Source organism: Mustela nivalis (genome assembly GCF_964662115.1).
Source record: "Mustela nivalis genome assembly, chromosome: 18".
Taxonomy (NCBI): Eukaryota; Metazoa; Chordata; class Mammalia; order Carnivora; family Mustelidae; genus Mustela; species Mustela nivalis.
Window position 1 is genome coordinate 29,787,758 of NC_139037.1, and position 20,346 is coordinate 29,808,103.

The 20,346-nt window shown below is 43.9% G+C and overlaps 2 long non-coding RNA genes across 2 annotated transcripts; both read left to right on the top strand.

Annotated features, from left to right (window-relative positions):
- Positions 1-2,609: 2,609 nt before the first annotated feature.
- On the top strand, positions 2,610-7,165 carry LOC309853741. The gene is made up of 4 exons (XR_014305910.1): positions 2,610-3,508; positions 4,561-4,640; positions 4,972-6,671; positions 6,878-7,165. It is a non-coding gene; the product is annotated as an uncharacterized lncRNA (long non-coding RNA).
- Positions 7,166-15,213: 8,048 nt separating this feature from the next.
- Positions 15,214-16,053, top strand: LOC309853744. The gene is made up of 2 exons (XR_014305916.1): positions 15,214-15,485; positions 15,687-16,053. It is a non-coding gene; the product is annotated as an uncharacterized lncRNA (long non-coding RNA).
- The last annotated feature ends 4,293 nt before the right edge of the window (positions 16,054-20,346 follow it).

Below are 20,346 nucleotides of genomic sequence, written 5' to 3' on the forward strand. Positions count from 1 at the left end.
TGTGCCTCATTCAAAGTTCTGTTGTCACCATCTTGAAAAAAAAAATTTTTTTTTTTAAGATTCTATTTTTATTTATTTGTCAGAGAGAGAGAGAGAAAGACCAAGCACAGGCAGGGGGAGCAGAAGGCTCCCTGCTGAGCAGGAACCCAATGTGGGGCTCCATCCCAGGATCATGACCTGAGCGGAAGGCAGACGCTTGACCAACTGAGCCATCCACTATCTTAAAATTCTTAATAATTTTTGAATACAGGTTCCACATTTTAATTTTGCACTGGATCTCCACAAATTATGTAGCCTGTCCTGGGTGTAGGAGGTCACAGGCAGGGCAAGGACCCTCACTGGGTCGTTTAGCAAAAGGTCATCCTCTTCTCCTACTGACCACATCTTTAACCTAACCCAAGCATGACCTGAGGGTTACACCTGGCCCCTGGGTCCTCGTGCTGAGCTGGGTTAAGCATGATTAATTCGGAGGCTTCACAAGAGGATGGTTGCCCTAGGATCCCAGTATCCCAATGAGGATACTCATTGGATTTGCCTTAATTAGGGCCTCTTAACTGGAAGGCAAATGGAAGCTCCTTCTTCCATCCTGACTTCCCCCAAAGTACTTTTGTACTTCGGGCTTTTATTTGGAGAGATAAATCAGCAACATTATAATAATGTCTTCTAATTGTCTCTCCGCCAGCCCACTTGGCAAGAAGCTCATTCAAAGGAAGGTGATTTATGGGGAGTTTTACTACATTTAAGCAGATCACTGAATGCCCAGGTCCAGGAGGATGAATGGTTTCAACCAGAGGCACTAGGGGGCAAAGGGTGGGAAGGAGCGGGGAGTGGGGAGGTCACAGGCTTTGGACAGAACAACAAGAGGTGGCAGCCAAGTAAGAGCGTGGACTTAACTGCTCTGGCCTCAAGCATTTCAACTCTGAAGTGGAATTGATAATGCTTCCCCATAGGACCCTTTGGATCGTATGGAGTCAACAAGAAGGCTTTGACCTGTCATCCGCCCGCCCGCCGTAAGTGCACTGGGATGGATGTCCCTTTTGACGGCTCTGCGCATGCCTGGGAAAGAATGAATTTTGTGCTTCTCTGAAAGGCCTCTCCACAGACCTGCTTGATCCTCTTTCCAGCTTCCTAGGAGCTGGGTGAGAATTATCAGGCTCCTTTTATTTTACTTTAGATTTATTTATTTATTTGAGAGAGAGAAGAGCAAGTGCATGTGTGAGTGAGGAGAGGGGCAGAGGGACAGGGAGAGAAAGAAGCTCAAGCAAGTTCCCTACTGAGCATGGAGCCTGACGTGGGGCTCGATCTCTTGACTCTCAGATCAAGACCTGAGCTGAAATCAAGACTCAGATGCTTTTCTGACTGAGCCACCCAGGTGCTGATAATCAGGCTCCTTTTAGATTTAGGAAAAGGAAAGCCTGGTGATCAGAAAATAAACCAGAAGTAATAGAGAGCCCTGGGGTGGCTAACTTCAGTTCCATACCCTGTGGGCTTCACTCAAGAAGCATTTACATCTGAAATTATTCACTCACAGCTTCAGAAACCTTTACCTGTGTGGTCCAGATTAAAAGAGCCATGACAGGAGCTCCTGGGTGGCTCAGTCGGTTAAGCATCTGCCTTCAGCTCAGGTCATGATCCTGGAGTCCCAGGATCGAGTTCCAGGACCGAGGACTGCATCAGGCTCTCTGTTCAGCAGGGAGTCTGCTTCTCCTTCTGACCCTCCACCCTCTCATCCTTGTTCTCTCTCAAATAAATACATAAAATATATTTTTTTAAGGTTTATTTTTTATTTTATTTTTTAAGGTTTTATTTATTTATTTGACAGACATCAGGCAGGCAGAGAGAGAGGAGGAAGCAGGCTCCCTGCCGAGCAGAGAGCCTGATGTGGGGCTCGATCTCAAGACCCTGAGATCATGACCTGAGCCGAAGGCAGAGGCTTTAACCCACTGAGCCACCCAGGCACCCCAATACATAAAATCTTAAAAAAGAAAAAAAAAAAGAGCAATGACAGGTTTACCAAACAGATGACCTCTAGGACGGTGTGTGAAGATGGCCTGATGGGGTCTTTCAAATAGATATGATTAGCACAGTGATGGAGGGACTGGAATCCAGACAAAATGGGTTCGAATCCCAGCTCTGGCTGTTAGTAACTGCCTTAAATAGATTGCTTGCTATCTCCGTGTCTCAGTGGCTCCATCCCTTAAATGATGTTTAAGTAATATAATCTGCCTCGTCAGGTTGTTGTGGGGACTTAACAAGATAATAACTGTACGCTTTGCTTGGCGCGGGGTAGCACGCTAGGCTAGCTGGTTCTTTTCATGGCATGTTTGGGTAACCCCTGGAGTCCACGGTCTTCGGACTCCCTATTCTTCCACTCTGGGTGGAGTTGGCATTCTAAGGTAGGGGATGGTCTCCAAGTGGGGGGCCTGTGAGTCCTGGAACTGAGCATGACCCTGGGACAGGGAAGGAGGCCACAGCTCTGTTGCGTAGTGACAGGGCCTTCTTTGTGTGGGGAGAGACAGGCTGCTGTTTACAGGTAACCAGGTGGGGGGTTATAATCTGTAAAGAAGTTAAAGGTTAAAGGAAGGGAATTCTTCCGGGGAGGTGAATGGGACCCGGTGCTCTGAACCAGCTGGGTTGTCAAGAGGTCAAGAGGGACAGCCTCCTGGGCCCTGCCCACCTCCCAGATGGGGGTCTGGGGTTTATTATGCAGATTGGACTAGGCCTCTCCCCGTGACCATAGAAACCCAACCAGTTCTCTTGCAACAAAGCTCTGAGGAAGGGTTACTTAAGTCTGGAGCGGCGGGACCGGCCGCAGAACGCACCCTCCTCAGAACAGCCCAGAGCCCTGGGCCCTCTGCTCCCCAGGGACATGGGGTGCCACACGAGCAAGAGCACCAAGGTGGTGGGGGAGTCCCAGAAGCCCGGAGAACAGCCCGAGGGAGAAGAGCCAAATCCGGAGGCAGGCGCTGAGGCGGCAGATGGCAAAGACATCTCACTGAAGGATGGGGGCCCTACGCCCAAGAGCTGAGCTGCTTTCCTCTGGAGTCAGTCCGGACCCTCTCTGCATTCCGGGAACCGCCTTTGGCCAAGGACGCCCGAGACAAGCCCAGTCCTGAGAACCTCCAAGCAGAAGGAGGGAGAAATCTCTGCTTCCACCACGTACCCTCCTCAGGCTTTGCTCTTTGGAGCTGTGAGGAATCCTATTTCCCTGGGCTTCCGTGGAGAGGACAGAAGGAGCCTTCACCCGACGTCGTGGGACTTGCGCGCAGCTTCTGGAGATGGGCGAGCCCCGTGGTGGGCTGTTCTGGCTCCGGGGGAGAACCGGGTGCTGCTGAGCTGTGACTGTCCAGGGACACCCCCCCCTCCCCCAACCGCCTGCCTCACCTTCTGACCTCCCCTGGGCCGTGCGGGTGTCGGTTTGCTCTTTCCTCTCCTTTTTCCCAAGAGCTCGCTGAAGAGCCAACATCCCTAGCAGGGACGTTTTCCTTTGGCTCGCTCCACACTGTCGGTATGAATAATTTAATATTTCACTGGGAGAAATGTTAATGAATTATGGGAACAATCAGGATCAGGCGGTGATGGGAGCAAATGGAAGGCAAATGGGCCTGGTCATCCCGGAAGGGGAGCCTTGGGCGCTAGTTGGAAGGAAGGCAGAGGGTGCCTGTTCTGGTTTTCTAGTCCCCCCCCCCCCAAAATGCCCCCTCTGCCGTTATCCCTGAGTCTCCTCATATCAAAAGTCTGTCAATTTGGACCCTCTGGCGTCTGAGCTCTCTGAATCCAGCCCTCAAAAATATTTCGCTGTTTACTAACATGCCTGTCAGCCTTTCTTCCTCACCCACCCTCCCCGCCACACCAACCCCGCGTGTGAATTAAAATCTTGTTTTTAATTCGAAAGCATTTAAATTTGAAATCAAATGGACATGTTTGCAAATACGGGATGACAGACACATCTGAAAGACAGGCCTGGGGATGTGCGAAGAGAAGGGCCAGCCGGAAGGGGTGGGTGTAAGTCTGTGGGGAGAAGGGAGAAGAGAAGCTCTTCTCTTTGTGCCAGGCACCACGCTGACTGACGAGTTTACAGGGGGTGGTTTATGGTAACCGGCGCGACCGCTCCCATTTTACAGATGAGGCCACTGAGGGACCTAGAGGTTAAGGCACTTGCTTGAACTTGGCTCTTCAGGACCGAGCAGAATCCAGAGCTGAAGCCAGGCTTTGTGGCTCCTGAATTCATGCTGTTCATCACTGCCCAGTCCTGTTTAAAGGGGAGGGTCTTTTCCTGGGAATGCACAGAAATCCAAGCCTGTGCTTAATGGGGACCCTTTCTCTTTCCTCATTCGGATGTAACCGCCTAGGAAGAGGCCGGCAACGGGTCCACTAGGCGTCCATGCCCTGCATATTCTGGGCGCCTTGAAGGATTTCTCTTTTCTTCGCTTTGGTGGTGGGGGAAGGGGTGGGTGGGGAGGATGAGGGGGCCGGAAGGGTGAGGGGGGAACCAGGGGCAGAGACAGAGCTGGAGCGTGAGCTCAGGCTCTTGGAAATGACCCTGCTTTTTGGCCACAGAAATGTCAGAAATGGAATGGGACTCTTTTGAGAAGACAGACAACCAGGCTGAGGAGAGGGAAAAGAAGGAAGGACAAGAGGTAAAGCAGTTCAGCCTGAAAATGGACTTCAGCCTGAAAAAGGTTCCTTTTGCTTCAGCAGCGGCTGTCATCTTCCAAAGACAGCGCGAGAGAAACGGGGCCTCGTCAGCTGGCCCAGGGCCCTGCTCTGTCCCTGGGGGTGGTAAACTTCGAGTGGGCCAGGAAACAGGCCCGGGCTTGCAGCTGGGGATCAGGAAGTTTGGGGCCTCTTTCTACAGCTTACTGGGGATAGGCCAAACTCGGGGAACTGCTTTCAGTTTTTTAATTTTTTTTTAGACAATTCTGTTTTTCGCCCTCCTCCCTCCTAATGGAAATTCACCCTTCAAAACAGGGCTTTGTGTGGGAAGACGCTGCTCAGAGGGCATCCTCAGGACTCCTGGAAAAAGTTCTCAGCGGCTGGTGAGGCTTTGGGGCTGGGTGGTGCCCGTCTCACTGGTGACCGAGAGGCGGGACTCCAACTCTGCTTCTCACCAGATCAAACAAAGGAGGGAGGCTTCAGGTCCTTTGACCGTCAGACAGTGGTTTGTTCTGATTCCTCCTGGGATGGGGCAAAATGCTTGTTTCATTAAATTCAAGATCTCTGAGGGCTTTTAAAAACAAGATGCATTATCCGCCTTCGGCTGGACGGGCTTGCTGCGTTTTGCCAGGAAGTTCATCCTTAAAGGAAAAAAAAAAAAAGGATCCAGTTTCTTTTTAAAGACATTTCAGTGATTCCATGGGGGCCCAGGACCACTCATCTGTCTCCCTCTGAGGCTCGAGTGCCTGCGGAAGTGGTCAGAATTATGTGCTCTCAAACATAACTTGAACCTTTTCAAAGACAGGTCTGCACAGACTCTGCCCGTCACTTGAACGCCAGGGCTCTGGGCCACTTCCCAAACAGCTGGAAGGGGAGGGGTTTGTTTTCTAGCCAACTCACCTATCTACATCGGCTTCTGCCTGTCCTTTCTTTCTTCCTTCCAGCCATCCAGGCATCTATCTATTTCTTTCTATCCATCCATCCATCCATCCATCCATCCATCCATCCAAACATCCATCCATCCATCTCTCCCTTGGACTTTTCATCTCTCCGAGGCAATAATTTTCCAATTCAATCCAAATTCACTTATTAAACACTTAATTGAGTTTCTACTCTACACTATCACTTCTTTCTTTCTTTTTCACTCACTCGCTCACTCCGCAGTGACGGGGAGGCTGTTCTATGACAAACTCCTCCGTGTTAATAAAAGGTTGAAGTGTGTCTTTCTGGAAGCACAGCCGGGAACAAGGGTGGTCCAGAGAAATCCTTCCAGCCCAGGGGAGGCCTGAATTGAAGCTTCAGGACTAAGTAGGGATCAGCTAGGGAAAGAGGATGGGTGTTTCAGGAGAAGGGGAAGGTGTGACGGAGCTGCATGGGGTTTGTTGTGCAGTGTTACGGGAGCCTGACCAGCGTGGCAGTTAGGCAGTTAGGAAGGTGACGCTTGGCAAGTAAAAAGGATCAGCTTGTGGAGGGTCTTGTCTTTTATACCAAGAGGCTAAGAGTTAATCCGAATACTGCTGAGTATGCTGATTTTCACTGAAGGACTTCAGGCAGAGGAACGAAGCTAGAACATCAATTGTTGATGACTGCTTGGTATCCTGCTGGCTTCTGGTAACAAAGCCTATCTTTTCCCCTGGCAGGACCCTTTTCTTTCCATTCTCAGTATACATGATCCCATTCTCAGGCTCCATGCCGAGCACTGCTTGTACCTGGTCAAAGTGATTTGTTCAGAGGAGGTCATCTGGCTCAAACCAGTCCAGACTTTTTGTTGTGTGAGGGTCTATTTAGCCAGAGCGATGCCATGTGGTTAAACAGTGATTTTGTTGTTTATACAGGAAAACTTAAACTGTCCCTGCCCCCCCCCCCGGGGGACTTACTTAAAAACAAGTCCTGGAAACCAGTCCCAGGTAACAAAGCCCAAATACAAGGGTGGGTCAGGCCAGGTGGAGGCACTCAATCCGTGGGGGCGCATACTGTCTCCCTAGCTACCAAGGAGTATGGGCCTGGCCCTTTGGGTGCCTTTTGGGTGCCAATTCTTTTTTTTTTTTTTTTAAGATTTTATTTATTTATTTGACAGAGAGAGATTACAAGTAGGCAGAGAGAGAGAGAGGAGGAAGCAGGCTCCCTGCCGAGCAGAGAGCCCGATGCGGGACTCGATCCCAGGACCCTGAGATCATGACCCGAGCCGGAAGGCAGCGGCTTAACCCACTGAGCCACCCAGGCGCCCTTGGGTGCCAATTCTGACCAAGGTGATAGGCTAGTTCAAATATCTACTATAGGGTAAATTGTAATTCAATTGGTCACTTAAGTGTGACCTAGCATGACTGTGCAGCTTTCTCTGTATTACAATATCATTGGCCACCTGTGTGTGGCCAGGCCCAACCATATGGCCTTTGCCCTTAAAAGCTAGTCTGTAAGGCAGAGAGAGGCCACCTCTTTGCAAGAGATGACCCTGGCCGTCAGTTTGATTCTTGATGCTTGGCACGAAATAAAGCTTTGATTGACCTTCGCTTTGTACCAGTCTCGCTCCTTTGACCATGGACCCAATAGTTGAAGCCATTAGCAAAGAAGTATCCACTTTCTTTGGGGGTTAATACAATTGTAGGATTTAAGTCTGAAATCTCTTAGTGGCACTCCCCACTGGGGAAATCCTTGAGAATGAAACCATAGAAGAGATTGGGGCTGAGAGAAGTGGAGACCCTATTCCTGATGAACTTGTTTGGGCAACTGGATCCAGCCACGCTAGAAGCTAATACTATCCTTGGGTGGTTAACACAAGCCAATAGATTTTCACTTTTTTTTTTTTTTTCTTGCTGAGAGTGGTTTAAATTTGGTTTTTGTCATTTTCAAAGAGTTTGGAGTACATCAGATCAACTCAGATTTGTATTTTAGGGGGAGTAACTGGGTAGCTGTTTCAAAGATGGAGGTGAGAGGGATAAAACTAGAAGCAAGAATACCAATTAGAAGACATGCCTAAATTAAGAAAGCTGTATTAGGTAGCTCTATTTATTGCAACACAGCCAGCCACAAAATCTCAGCAGCACACAAGCATAGATTTTCTCTCTCTCTCTCTCTTTTTAAAAGATTTTATTTATTTATTTGAGGATGAGAGAGAGAGAGAGAGAACAGGGAGGAAGACAGAGGGAGAAGTGGGCTCCCTCCTCAGAGGGAACCCGATAAGGGACTTCATCTTAGGACCCTGAGATCATGACCTGAGCTGAAGGCAGAGACTTAACCCACTGAGCCACCCAGGTGCCCCACCCAAGTGCCCTGACTTTCTGGTCTTGATCACATGTCTGTGGGTCACTGAGGCTCATGTGACTACCTGAGAGTGGTCACATGACAAGTAGTAGCAGCACAAGAGACGGAGTTCAAGGAAGTATCCTTTTGCATGGAGGGTAGAGGAGTGAATATTTGTTAGTGATAATCGACTAGGACACAAAATGAATAGAGTGAAAAGGACAGATTCCAGAAATATTTAGGGGGTAAAGTGAACCAGTTTTGGTGACTGATTTTTCATCAGGGTTGAGCAAGAGATGGGAATCAAAGGTTTCTGCTGGGCTGATGAGCTGATGATGGTGCCACAGTATGAGAAAGGGACTCCAGGAAGATGGTTAGGTCTGGAGGGAGGAGGAGGAGTTGAGTGTCGGTAGGGTTGAGCTGGAGATGCTCACACAACAAAAATAATAACTTGGTGACTGATTTAGCTAGACCTATCGTGGTGATCATTTCGTGATATATACACACATTGAATCATTATGTTGTACACTTGAGACTAAAGGAATGTTATATGTCAATTATATCTAAATTTAAAAAATAGCAAACATTTTTATCACTCTTACTCTGTCTGGGCATTGTTCCAAATGCTTTACATGTAGGTCTCATCCAGTCCTCACAGCCACCCTATCCTCACTGTACAGATGAAAACGGCGAAGTAAATCATTTATCCCAGGTCTTTTAGCTAGCAAGGACAACGCTAAAAACAGCTTGTTGCCTAGCACTTGAGAATGGAGAATTTTTTGGTGAGTTATGGGAACACTCTTGGACACCCCAGAGTTGGTATAACAATGGTTTTAAAGTGGAAATGTTTGAGGGCTTCCAGGGTGGCTCCGTTGATTAAGTTTCCTACTCTCGATTTTGGCTCAGGTGGTGATCTCTTGGATGGTGAGATCAAGTCCAAGGGAGGGCCTGCCAGTCAGCGGGGGGTCTGCTTGAGATTCTCTCCTCTGCCCCTTCCCTGACTTAAATGAATAATTAAATCTTCATAAAAAATTTAAAAGTGAAAATGTTTGAGCACAGAGATGCAGACAGAAATCTTTTAAAATTTTTAAAATGTAATCTATACACCCAATGTGGTGCTTGAACCCATGACCCCAAGATCAAGAGTCACATGCTTCACTGACTAATTTCCACCTGTGAAGTTCTTCTTCTTCTTTTTTAAAAAGATTTTATTTATTTATTTGACAGAAAGACGCAGTGAGAGAGGGAACATAAGCAGGGGGAGTGGGAGAGGAAGAAGCAGGCTTACACTGAGCTCCCATACGGAGCTCCATCCCAGGACCCTAGGATCATGACCTGAACCAAAGGCAGATGCCTAGTGACTGAGCCACCCAGACACCCCCACCTATGAAGTTCTTATCTGAACTTCCCTTATCACTTAAAGTAGACCTCCTGAAATTACAACTGCTATTAATTTCCCTTCTAGGGAGTTTCCTGGAAATTCATTTGCCAAGAAGGTAGATTGCCCATTTCCATTGGCATCAAAGAGCCCAGCAGAGACTTCCTCACTCTCCCACTGAAGCCCTAAAAACCTCCTTTTCTTTAATTGGTATACATACACCTTTCCTTTGGGCAACTCCGTGAGTTGTTCATTACTTGGAGCTCTCTTGCATGCACATGTGAAAATAAATCTTTTCTTCTATTAATCTATATTGTTTTTGTTAAAATTTGCAGGCCTCCAACCACACTGGGCGCAAGTTGGGAGAGGTAAAGTTTTCCTCCCAACAGAGTCGTCAGAACACTTTCAGTTGAAGTCTGGGAGTAGATTAACTTCCTGTACGTTCTCCCTCCACACATATCCCCTGAGGGGGAGGAGCCGCCCAGAGCAGAAGAGCACATGACAAGGGAAGATCTCTGGAAAAAAACAACATTTAAAGGGTGGTGTGCTGGAAAAGCCATAAAGAAACAAGACAGACAAAAGGTCAGACAGATGGAAGGTAACAATCGACACTGTCCTGTGTAGAGCCCTCACCAAGTGCCGGGCATGGTGCTCAAAGACTTTACAAAAATTATTTAATTTACTCCTCATAATAGCTCCATAAGGCAGGTAAAATTCACACATTATGGGTGAGATACACATTTATGAAGAGTGGGTGAATTACCTAAAACCACACAGCTAATTAGTCTCAGGGCAAGGATTGGAACCCTAGAGGCAATGGTTTTAACCATGGTGGCAATGGGCTGAACAATGTCCTCCCCAAATTCATGTCCACCTGAACCTTGGAATGTAATCTTGTCTGGAAATAAGAGTTGAAGATATAATCAAGTTAAGATGAGGTCATACTGAATTAGAGTGGGCCCTATATCCAATGACCGCTGTCTTTAAAAGAGAAAGGAGAGAAAGATTTGGATACAGAGATATGGGGGAAGAAGACCATGTGACGATAGAGGTAGAGGTTGGTGCCAACAAATGACAAGCCAAGGAACTGGAGGCACCAGAAACTGGAAGAAGCTAGAAGGATTTTTTCCTAGAGCCTTCAGGGGGAATATTGCCCTGCTATTACCTTACTTTGGACTTGTAGCCTCCAGAATGAACTTCTGTGGTTTTAAGCCACCCCGTTTATGATACTTTGTTATGGCAGCCCTAGCAAAGTATGACAACCACTGTGCTATCACTGGCTTTCTTAGAGTAGAAGACTCTAAAGAGAGTGATGTCAGTGAATTCCAGGAGGAGAGATGGAATGTCAGGGTTGGGGAAGGGTAGAACCTGCCCCTTTAGAGGTGTGTGTCTGAATCACATTTAGGTTTCTCTATGGTATGAATGCCCCCTCTTGATTTGCAGAGGCTTTCTTCCTATTCCTTTCATTAAAGAAAAAATTACTCGTGATGTTTGTTAAAGGTGGTAAGACAGACGTACTCGGGGGGACTACTAAAATGGGGTTTTGTAGTAGGAGAGAGAGATCAGGTTCAATTCTGACTACACCAAGGGCAAGTGGAAATTTATTGCCAAATAACAAGGTAAGGGTTAGTGGAAATAAGAGGAAACATCAAGCCTGGGGGGATTCTTGCTTGACTGAATCAGTAAGATTCTTGCTGAAGGCAGACAAGGGTGATAAGAGCGGGGGTCATTTGATCAGATAGCAAGAGTGGAGGGATTTTTGCTGAACTGACCGAACAAGATTCTTTTTTTTTTTTTTTTAAGATTTTATTTATATATTTGACAGAGATCACAAGTAGGCAGAGAGGCAGGCAGAGAGAGAGAGAGAGAGAGAGAGAGAGAGAGAGGAGGGAGCAGGCTCCCTGCAGAGCAGAGCGCCCGATGTGGGACTTGATCCCAGGACCCTGGGACCATGACCTGAGCCGAAGGCAGAGGCTTTAACCCACTGAGCCACCCAGGTGCCCCAACCCAACAAGATTCTTGCTAAAATTGGACTAAGTGGCCAGGAAAACCACCAATGCCAGAGATTGAGGGCTTGGAGGAGTCTGACTAGGTAGGTCAAGGAGAGAGTGTTTTTGTCACTCTCCACACCATGGCTGTCACTAGCCCCTGATTATGAAGAGAATGTTTCATGTTTAGGCCTTCAACTTCTCTCAAGAGCGTTATTCCTTAGGGAGAGACTTAAGTCAGATTTATTCTGTTGTGTGGGGGTTGTGGTTGGGCTGGTGGGTGGGAGGGGTTAGAGGATAATTAGAAAAGGTTCTTCCCATAAAAGGGTAATTCCAGCAGGTCCTTTCAGAATTTATGGCCAGCTGTTTCCTCCTAGAGAAGTTGCCTGTGTTGTCCTATCCCTGGCACCTTTTGAAAGAGAAAAGAGCAACTTTGACTGTGTCCAGGGACTAGCTAACTTGCATCAAGGAGCAGCCAATAGGGGCACCTGGGTTGCTCAATCATTAAGCATCTGCCTTTGGCTTGGGTCATGATCCCAGGATTCTGGGATGGAACCCCACTCTGGGCTCCCTGCTCCGTGGGAAGCCTGCTTCTCCCTCTCCCACTCCCCCTGCTTGTGTTCCCTCTCTCACTATCTCTCTCTGTCATATAAATAAATAAAATCCTAAAAAAAAAAAAAAAAAGGAGCAGCACATAAATAGAGCATCAAAACAGAGATGTTGAAAAAAAGATAAAAAAATAATTAGTTAAAAATCTCAAACAACTTCTTAACACTTTTTTTCTCCCTCTAAATCTTTTTGGAAAGTCTGCCTGTCCCCTCCTCTTCCTAATGCCCCACAGCACCCCCCCAAAACATGAGAAAACACCCTCATTATGCTAATGAAAATGCTGAAATTCTCTATTATTACATGAACTTAATTTTTTCTCAAGAAAAGCAATATAAACTTCCACTTTCCAGTTCCACATATAAAGAGCTTGGAAGTCGTCACTCTGTCTTAACAAGTAAAAAACTAAATAGACTGGTGGTGGGTATTATAGAGGGCACGGAGTGCATGGAGCACTGGGTGTGGTGCAAAAATAATGAATACTGTTATGCTGAAAATAAATAAACAATAAATTAAAAAAAAATTCAACAACACTTTGGATCCCCAAGGGGAGGACACAGCGCAAGCTGCAGCTTCGAAGACTGAAGAGACAGGTTTATGCAGGGAGTCCCAGCTTACCTGGAAGAGAGACATGTGGGTATTAGCTGCCTTGGAAACCAGTGAAGGGGAAGGAAAACCTGAACTTGTAATTGATGAGTTGCTGGAGCCTCAGTGTGGACAGGTCTGAGCGTTAAAAACTGGAGAGGAAGCCAGTTATGGGTGGGTCCTTCTGCTTTCATCAGTTTTACCTCTAAGAACTCAACTAGTTAAATATCAGAGAAAAATCCTCTCACCTGTCCTGGAGGGGGCGGGGGAAAGGAATCATTGTGAAATATGCCAGAATACTGTGTTAACAAGGTCTATCCTCATAGGAAACTGATTAACCAGAGCTTAACTTGCTGGGGTATTATCAGATTCTAACAGACCTGGGGAAGAGAAGTACTCAATGCCAGTTAGTTGTAGTCCTCTTGGGAGAAGAGGTGATTACATTCCAGTCCAGGGGTGCCTGGGTGGCTCAGTCAGTGAGGTGTGTGCCTTCGGCTGAGGTCATGATCCTGCAGATCCTTGATCCTGGGATCAAGCCCCACATTCGGCTCCCTGCTCAGTGGGGAGCCTGCTTCTCCCTCTGCCTGTCACCCCCCCCAACCACTGGTGTGCTCGCTCTCTCTCTCAAAAAAATAAATAAAATCTTAAAAAAAAAAATTATGCTCCAACCTACTCTAGCCATCCCGTCCCACTCAAGGGGGAAGGAAAAAAGACTGAGAAGCACTTGTGAAGTTCACAGTTTAATGGCACAGGGTCACTACAAGACTGAGACTTAACACTTACTTTGGCAGTACACATACTAAGACTGAGAGGTAATCATAGGACTATAAAATGTTTCCCCTATTCCCACACCTTACCACCACATTACTAAAAACCTATTTACAACAATTCCTTTTATCTAGTACATCACGTCTAGATACACACACACACACACACACACACACAGGTGTATATACATATGTGTATACACACATATATGTGTACATACATATATGTGTATATACATATATACACATATGTGTGTATATGTATATATATGCACACATATAAAACTATTAAAACATACTAAAAGAAAAAACCCCCACACAATTTGGAGAGATAGAGCAAACATCAGAACCAGACATGGCAGGAACATTGGAATTAGCAGACTGGGAATTTATTTTTATTTTTAAAATTTTTGTTTATTTATTTATTTTTTTAAAAGATTTTATTTATTTATTTGACAGACAGAGATCACAAGTAGGCAGAGAGGCAGGCAGAGAGAGAGGGGGAAGCAGGTTCCCCACCGAGCAGAAAGCCCGATGTGGTGCTTGATCCCAGGATCCCAGGATCATGACCCGAGCTGAAGGCAGAGGCTTAATCCACTGAGCCACCCAGGTGCCCCTATTTTTATTTTTATTTTTTTAATATAGTTTTTATTTGACAGAGATCACACGTAGGCAGAAAGGCAGGCAGAGAGAGAGAGAGAAAGGGAAGCAGGCTCCCTGCTGAGTAGAGAGCCTGATGTGGGGCTTGATCCCTGGACCCTGGGATCATGACCTGAGCCAAAGGCAGAGGCTTCAACCCAAAGAGCCACCCAGGCACCCCCAGATTGGGAATTTAAAACAACTATGTTCAAAATGTAAAGAGCTCTAGTGGATAAAATAGATAGGATGCAAGAACAGATGGACAGTGTAAGCAGAGGGATGGAAATCCTAAGAAAGAACCCCCCCTCCCTTGGGCGCCTGGGTGGCTCAGTGGGTTAAGCCGCTGCCTTCGGCTCAGGTCATGATCTCAGGGTCCTGGGATCGAGTCCCGCATCGGGCTCTCTGCTCAGCAGGGAGCCTGCTTCCTCCTCTCTCTCTGCCTGCCTCTCCATCTACTTGTGATTTCTCTCTGTCAAATAAATAAATAAAATCTTCAAAAAAAAAAAAAAAAGAACCCCCCCTCCAAAATGCTATAGATAAAAAACATCGAAACATAAATGAAAACTGCCTTTGATATTGATATTACTACATTGTAATTGATATTACTACATGTAATTGATATTACTACATGAGATATGGCTGGAAGAAATCATCTCTGAGCTTGAAGATGTAGCAATAGATCTTGAAAACTAAAATGCAAAGAGGAAAAAGACTGGAAAAAAAAAAAAAAGCAAATGTCCGAAGACCGTGGGCTAACTACAAAAGGTATAACATACACATAATGGGAATACCAGGAGAAAAAAAGAGAAAAAGGAACAGGAGAAATATTTGAAACAGTAATGCTGGGAATTTCCCCAAATAAACATCAGACTCTAAACCACAGATCCAGAAATCTCAGAGAATACCGAGTAGCATAAATGTCAAAACAAACTACACCAGGGCCTATCAGTTTCAAACTACAGAAAATCAAAGATGAAGAAAAAATCCTGAAAGAAGACAGAGGAAAAAAATAGGACCTATAGAGGAACAAAGATAAGAATTACTTCTGTGTTCTCCCCAGAAGTCACACAAACCAGAAATGGAGTGAATATTTATTTATTATTATTTTTTATTTTTTATTTTTATTTTTATTTTTTTAAAGATTTTATTTATTTATTTGTCAGAGAGAGAGCAAGCGAGAGCGAGCACAGGCAGACAGAGTGGAAGGCAGAGTCAGAGGGAGAAGCAGGCTCCTTGCGCAGGCTCCCTGCAGAGCAAGGAGCCCGATGTGGGACTCGATCCCAGGACGCTGGGATCATGACCTGAGCCGAAGGCAGCTGCTTAACCAACTGAGCCACCCAGGCGTCCCTATTATTATTTTTTAAAATAAAGATTTCATTTATTTATTTGACAGAGACCACAAGTAGGCAGAGAGTCAGGGAGAGAGAGAGGAGGAAGCAGGCTCTCCGCTGAGCAGAGAGCCCGATGCAGGGCTCCATCCCAGGACCCCTGGATCATGACCTGAGCCGAAGGCAGAGGCTTTAACCCACTGAACCACCCAGGCGTGCCTGGAGTGAATATTTAACGTGTTGAGAGAAAAAAGTGATCAACCAAAGATTCTGTACCCTGTGAAATTATACTTCAAAAGTGAAGGAAAGGGGCACCTGGGTGGCTCAGTGGGTTAAGCTTCTGCCTTCAGCTCAGGTCATGATCTCAGAGTCCTGGGATCCAGCCCCGCATCGGGCTCTCTGCTCAGTAGGGAGCCTGCTTCCTCCTCTCTCTCTGCTGCCTCTCTGCCTGCTTGTGATCTCTCTCTGTCAAATAAATAAATAAAATTAAAAAAAAAAGTGAAGGAAAAATAAAGACTTTCAGACAATCTAAAATTGAGGTAATTTGTTGCCAGTGGAACTGGGTTGCTAGAAGAATTAAGTAAGTTCTTTTAGAGAGAAAGAAAATGATATTAATCAGATACTTGGGTCTACACAAAGAAAGGGAGAGGATTGAAAGATTAAGTAATGGTAAAATATAAAGTTTTATTTTTCTTATTCTTAGTTGATCTAACATATAACAATTTGTTCAAAATAATAATAATGATAATAATGTACTCAATTATGTATGCTTGTGTATGTTTCATGTTTGTAAATATATATATGTTTATATATGTGGTTATTTTATATAAGTGAAATAAATGATAGCAATGGTACAGAGAATGGGAGGTAAGAATTAGGATTATTTTGTTATTATAAGGTACACACTACTTATGGTATTGTTTGTATGTGTGTTTTAAAGACTAGTCAAGTGCAGTAGTGAGAAGAGGGAAGAGTAGAACAATGACTACAATTGGTAACTGACTGCAAACAATTGATTAAAATAACTTACTGTCTTCAGACTAGCCTGGTCTTATTTGAAAGTGGACTTCAGTTAGTTGTAAATGTATATTGCAAACTCTAGGCAACAGAGAAAAAATGATAAAAAGAAGTATAACTCATGTACTAAGAAAGGGGAGAAAATAGAGTCATATAAAATGCTCAATTAAAATCACAGAAAGGAAAAAAACACCCACAGAAAGGCAGAAAAAGAGGGGAAGACAAAAATCAGTACAAAGGGCAAGAGAAAACAAGTAAATACAGTAGCTATTCACCCAAGTATATTAGTATCACCTTGAATGTCAACAGTGTGAATGCACCAATTAAAAGACAGAGATTAGCACAGTGGATCATAAAACAAGACCGTTTAACTATTGTCTATAAGAAACACATTTTAAATATAAAGATACATATAGATTAAAAGTAAATGAAGAAATTATGCTAACACTAACTAAAGGAATGCAAGAGAGGCTATAATGATTTCAGACCGAGCAGACTTCAAAGCAGGGACAGTTACAGGGATAAAGAAGGTCATTACATAATAATAAAGGCATCTGTTCTCCCAAAAGGTATAACAATTTTTAATGTGTATGTGCCTAACAATAGAGCATCATACTACATGAGACAAAAATGGATAGAACTTTGAGGAGAAATGGGTGAAATCCACTATCCTGGTTGGAGATGCCAACACCATTCTATCAGAAATGGGTAGATCCAGCAAGCAGAAAATCACTAAGGATATTGTTGACCTCAACAGTGTCATTAATCAGCTAGATATGATGGACATCTATAGACTCTATAGACTACTTCATCCAAGAACAGCAGAATATGTACTCTTCTCCGTTGCACATGGAAAAATCACTGAGAGAGACTACATTCGGAGCCAAAAGACATACCTTAATAGATTTAAAAGAATATAATAAAATATCTATTTTTAGACCATAATGGAATTATACTAGAAATCAATAACAGAAAGGTAACTGGAACATCCCAAAATACATGGAGAGTAAATAGCACAATCCTAAAGAAGAAATGGGTCAAAGAAGAATTCTGAAAAGAAATTTTAAAATATTTTGAACAAAATGAAAATGAAAACACAACTTATACAATTTGTGGGCTGTAGCAAAGGCAGCACTTGGAAAATTTATAACAATGAAAATGTATTCGAAAAGAAGTCTAAAATCAGTAATCTAATTTTCTACTTTAACAAAGTAGAAAAAAGAAGAACAAGTAAAATCCATAAGAAACAGAAGAAGAGAAATAATAAAAATAAGAGCTGAAATCAATGAAATCGAAAACAGGAAATCAATAGAGAAAAATATAAAACTAAAGGCTGGTGTTTAAAAAGGTCAGTAAAATCAATAAAGCCTGTAGCCAGGCTAACCAACAACAAAAAGGAGAAAGGGCACAAATGACTAATAATCAGAAATGAAAAAGCAGACATCACTACAGATCCTGTGCATATTAAAAGGATAATAAAAGACTGCTATGAAAAACTCTCTTCCCACAAATTTGATAACCTAGGGTGAAATGGACCAATTTCATGAAAGACTCAATCTGCCGAAACTCACACAGGAAGATATAGATGATCAGAATAGATGATCTACCCTTTTGCCTATTTCATTATCAGGAATGGATGATTACATAAACAGATAATATCTATTAAAAATTGAATCAATAATTAATAGTCTTCCAAGACAGAAAACACCAGACCCAGTGGGTCCACTGGTTGATTCTATCAAACATTTAAGAAAGAAATGATACCAATTCTCTACAATCTCTTTCAGAGGATAGAAGCAGAGAGAATACTTCCTAAGTTATTCTACTGGACAGTATTACCCTAATACCAAAGCAAGAAAAAGACATAAGAAAATTGGAGAACAATATGTCCGTGAACATGGACAAAAATCCTCAAAAAATATTAGCAACGCTAACAAATTATACACCATGACCAGGGGTATTTATTCCAGTTATGCAGGGATGGTTCCATATTCAAAAACCAATTAGTGTAATCCATTATATCAACAATCTAAAAAAGAAAAATCACATGATGATATCATTAGATGCAAGAAAAGGATTTGATAAAATCCAGTATCCAGTCAGTGAATTCAGAACAAAGGGGAATGTCCTCATCTTGTTATAGAATATGTACAAACCCCACATTTAGCACTATACTTAATGGTGAGAATCTTGACGTTTTCCCACTAAGGTCAGGTATAAGGCAAGTATATTCCCTCTTACTATTCCTTTTTAACATTGTAATGGAAATCCTTGTTAATGAAATATGATAAAAATAGAATAAGAGAAGGAAATAAAGATATACAGACTGAAAAGGGAAAAATAAAAATTGTCTTTGTTCACAGAGATAATTATGCAGAAAAATTGGGAAAAAATCCACGTGGGTGACTCAGTTGGTTAAGCCTCAGACTCTTGATCTCAGTTCAGATCATGATCTCAGGGTCGTGGGCTCAAACCCTGAGTTGGGCTCTGCTCTAGGTATGGAGCCTACTTAAGATTCTATGTCTCTCTTCCCCTTTCTCCTCTCTCTCTCTCTCTCAAAAAAAAAAAAAAAAAAAGTCAACTAAAAAGACTCCTGGAACTAAAAAAACAATTATAGTAAGGCTGCAAGATAAAAGATTATTAGACAGGGGCACCTGGGTGGCTCAGTGGGTTAAAACCTCTGCCTTTGGCTCAGGTCATGATCTCAAGGTCCTGGGATCAAGCCCTGCATGGGGTTCTCTGCTCAGCAGGGAGCCTGCTTCCCCCTCTCTCTGCCTGCTGCTCTGCCTACTTATGACCTCTCTCTCTGTGTCAAATAAATAAATAAAATCTTTTTAAAAAAGATTATTACACGAACTTCCATCATTTTCCTATATACTGGAAATAAGTAGAATCTGCAACTGAAAATGTAATACCATTTACATTAGGCATGCTAATTACCAAAATGAAATATTTAGATGTAAACAATATGATGTAACACAATATGTACAATGTCTATGAAGAAAACTATGAAGCTCTGATGAGTGAAATCAAAGAAATAAATAAACAGGTATCTCATGTTCATGAAGAGGAAGACACTCTATCAGTTCTTCCTAACCTGACCTATGGATTCAATGAAATCCCAGTCAAAATCCTAGCAAGATATTTTGTGGATATCAACAAATGCTAACATTTATATGGGGGGGGGGCAAAAGACCCAGAGGGGTCAACACAAAATTGAAGGAGAAAGGACCAACACTACCCAACTTCAAGACTTATGAAGCTACAGTGATTAGGACAGTGTTGTATTGGCAGAGGAATAGATAAATAGATCAGTAAGAGAACAGAGAGCCCAGAAACAGAGCCACATAAATATCACCAACTGACCTTTGACCAAGTTGCAAATAGTACAATGGAGCAAAGAGAGTCTTTTCAACAAATGATGATGAAACAACCCTCCACATGCGAGAAAATGAATTATTTAATCAAGGTTTTATTTATTTATTTGACACACACATACAGACACACACAGGGAGGGAGCACAAGCAGGGGGAGCAGCAGACAGAGGGAGATGGAGAAGCAGGCTCCCTGCTTGGCAGGGAGCCCAATGCAGGACTCTATTCCAGGACCCTGGGATCCTGACCTAAGCCGAAGGCAGACACTCCACTGACTAAGGCACCCAGGCGCCCCCGCAAAAATTTATTTATTTATTTAAAATTTTGTTTATTTATTCATGAGAAACACATAAAGAAAGAGAGGCAGAGGGAGAAGCAGGCTCCCCACTGAGCAGGGAGCCCGAAGCAGGGCTCCATCCCAGGACCCTGGGATCATGACCTCAGCTGAAGACAGATGCTTAACCGATTGAGCCATCCAGGCGCCCAACAAAATAAATTTAGATACAGATCTTACACCATCTACAAAAATTACCTCAAAATGGATCACAGACCTAAGGGTAAAATGCAAAATTATAAATCTCCTAAAACATAACAGAAAACTTAGATGGCCCTGAGTATGGTGATGGCCAGGAAGGTTTGTTCAGATTCTCCTAGGTGTTTTTTTTTTTTTAAAGATTTTATTTATTTATTTGACAGAGAGAGATCACAAGTAGACAGAGAGGCAGGCAGAGAGAGAGAGAGGAGGAAGCAGGCTCCCTGCTGAGCAGA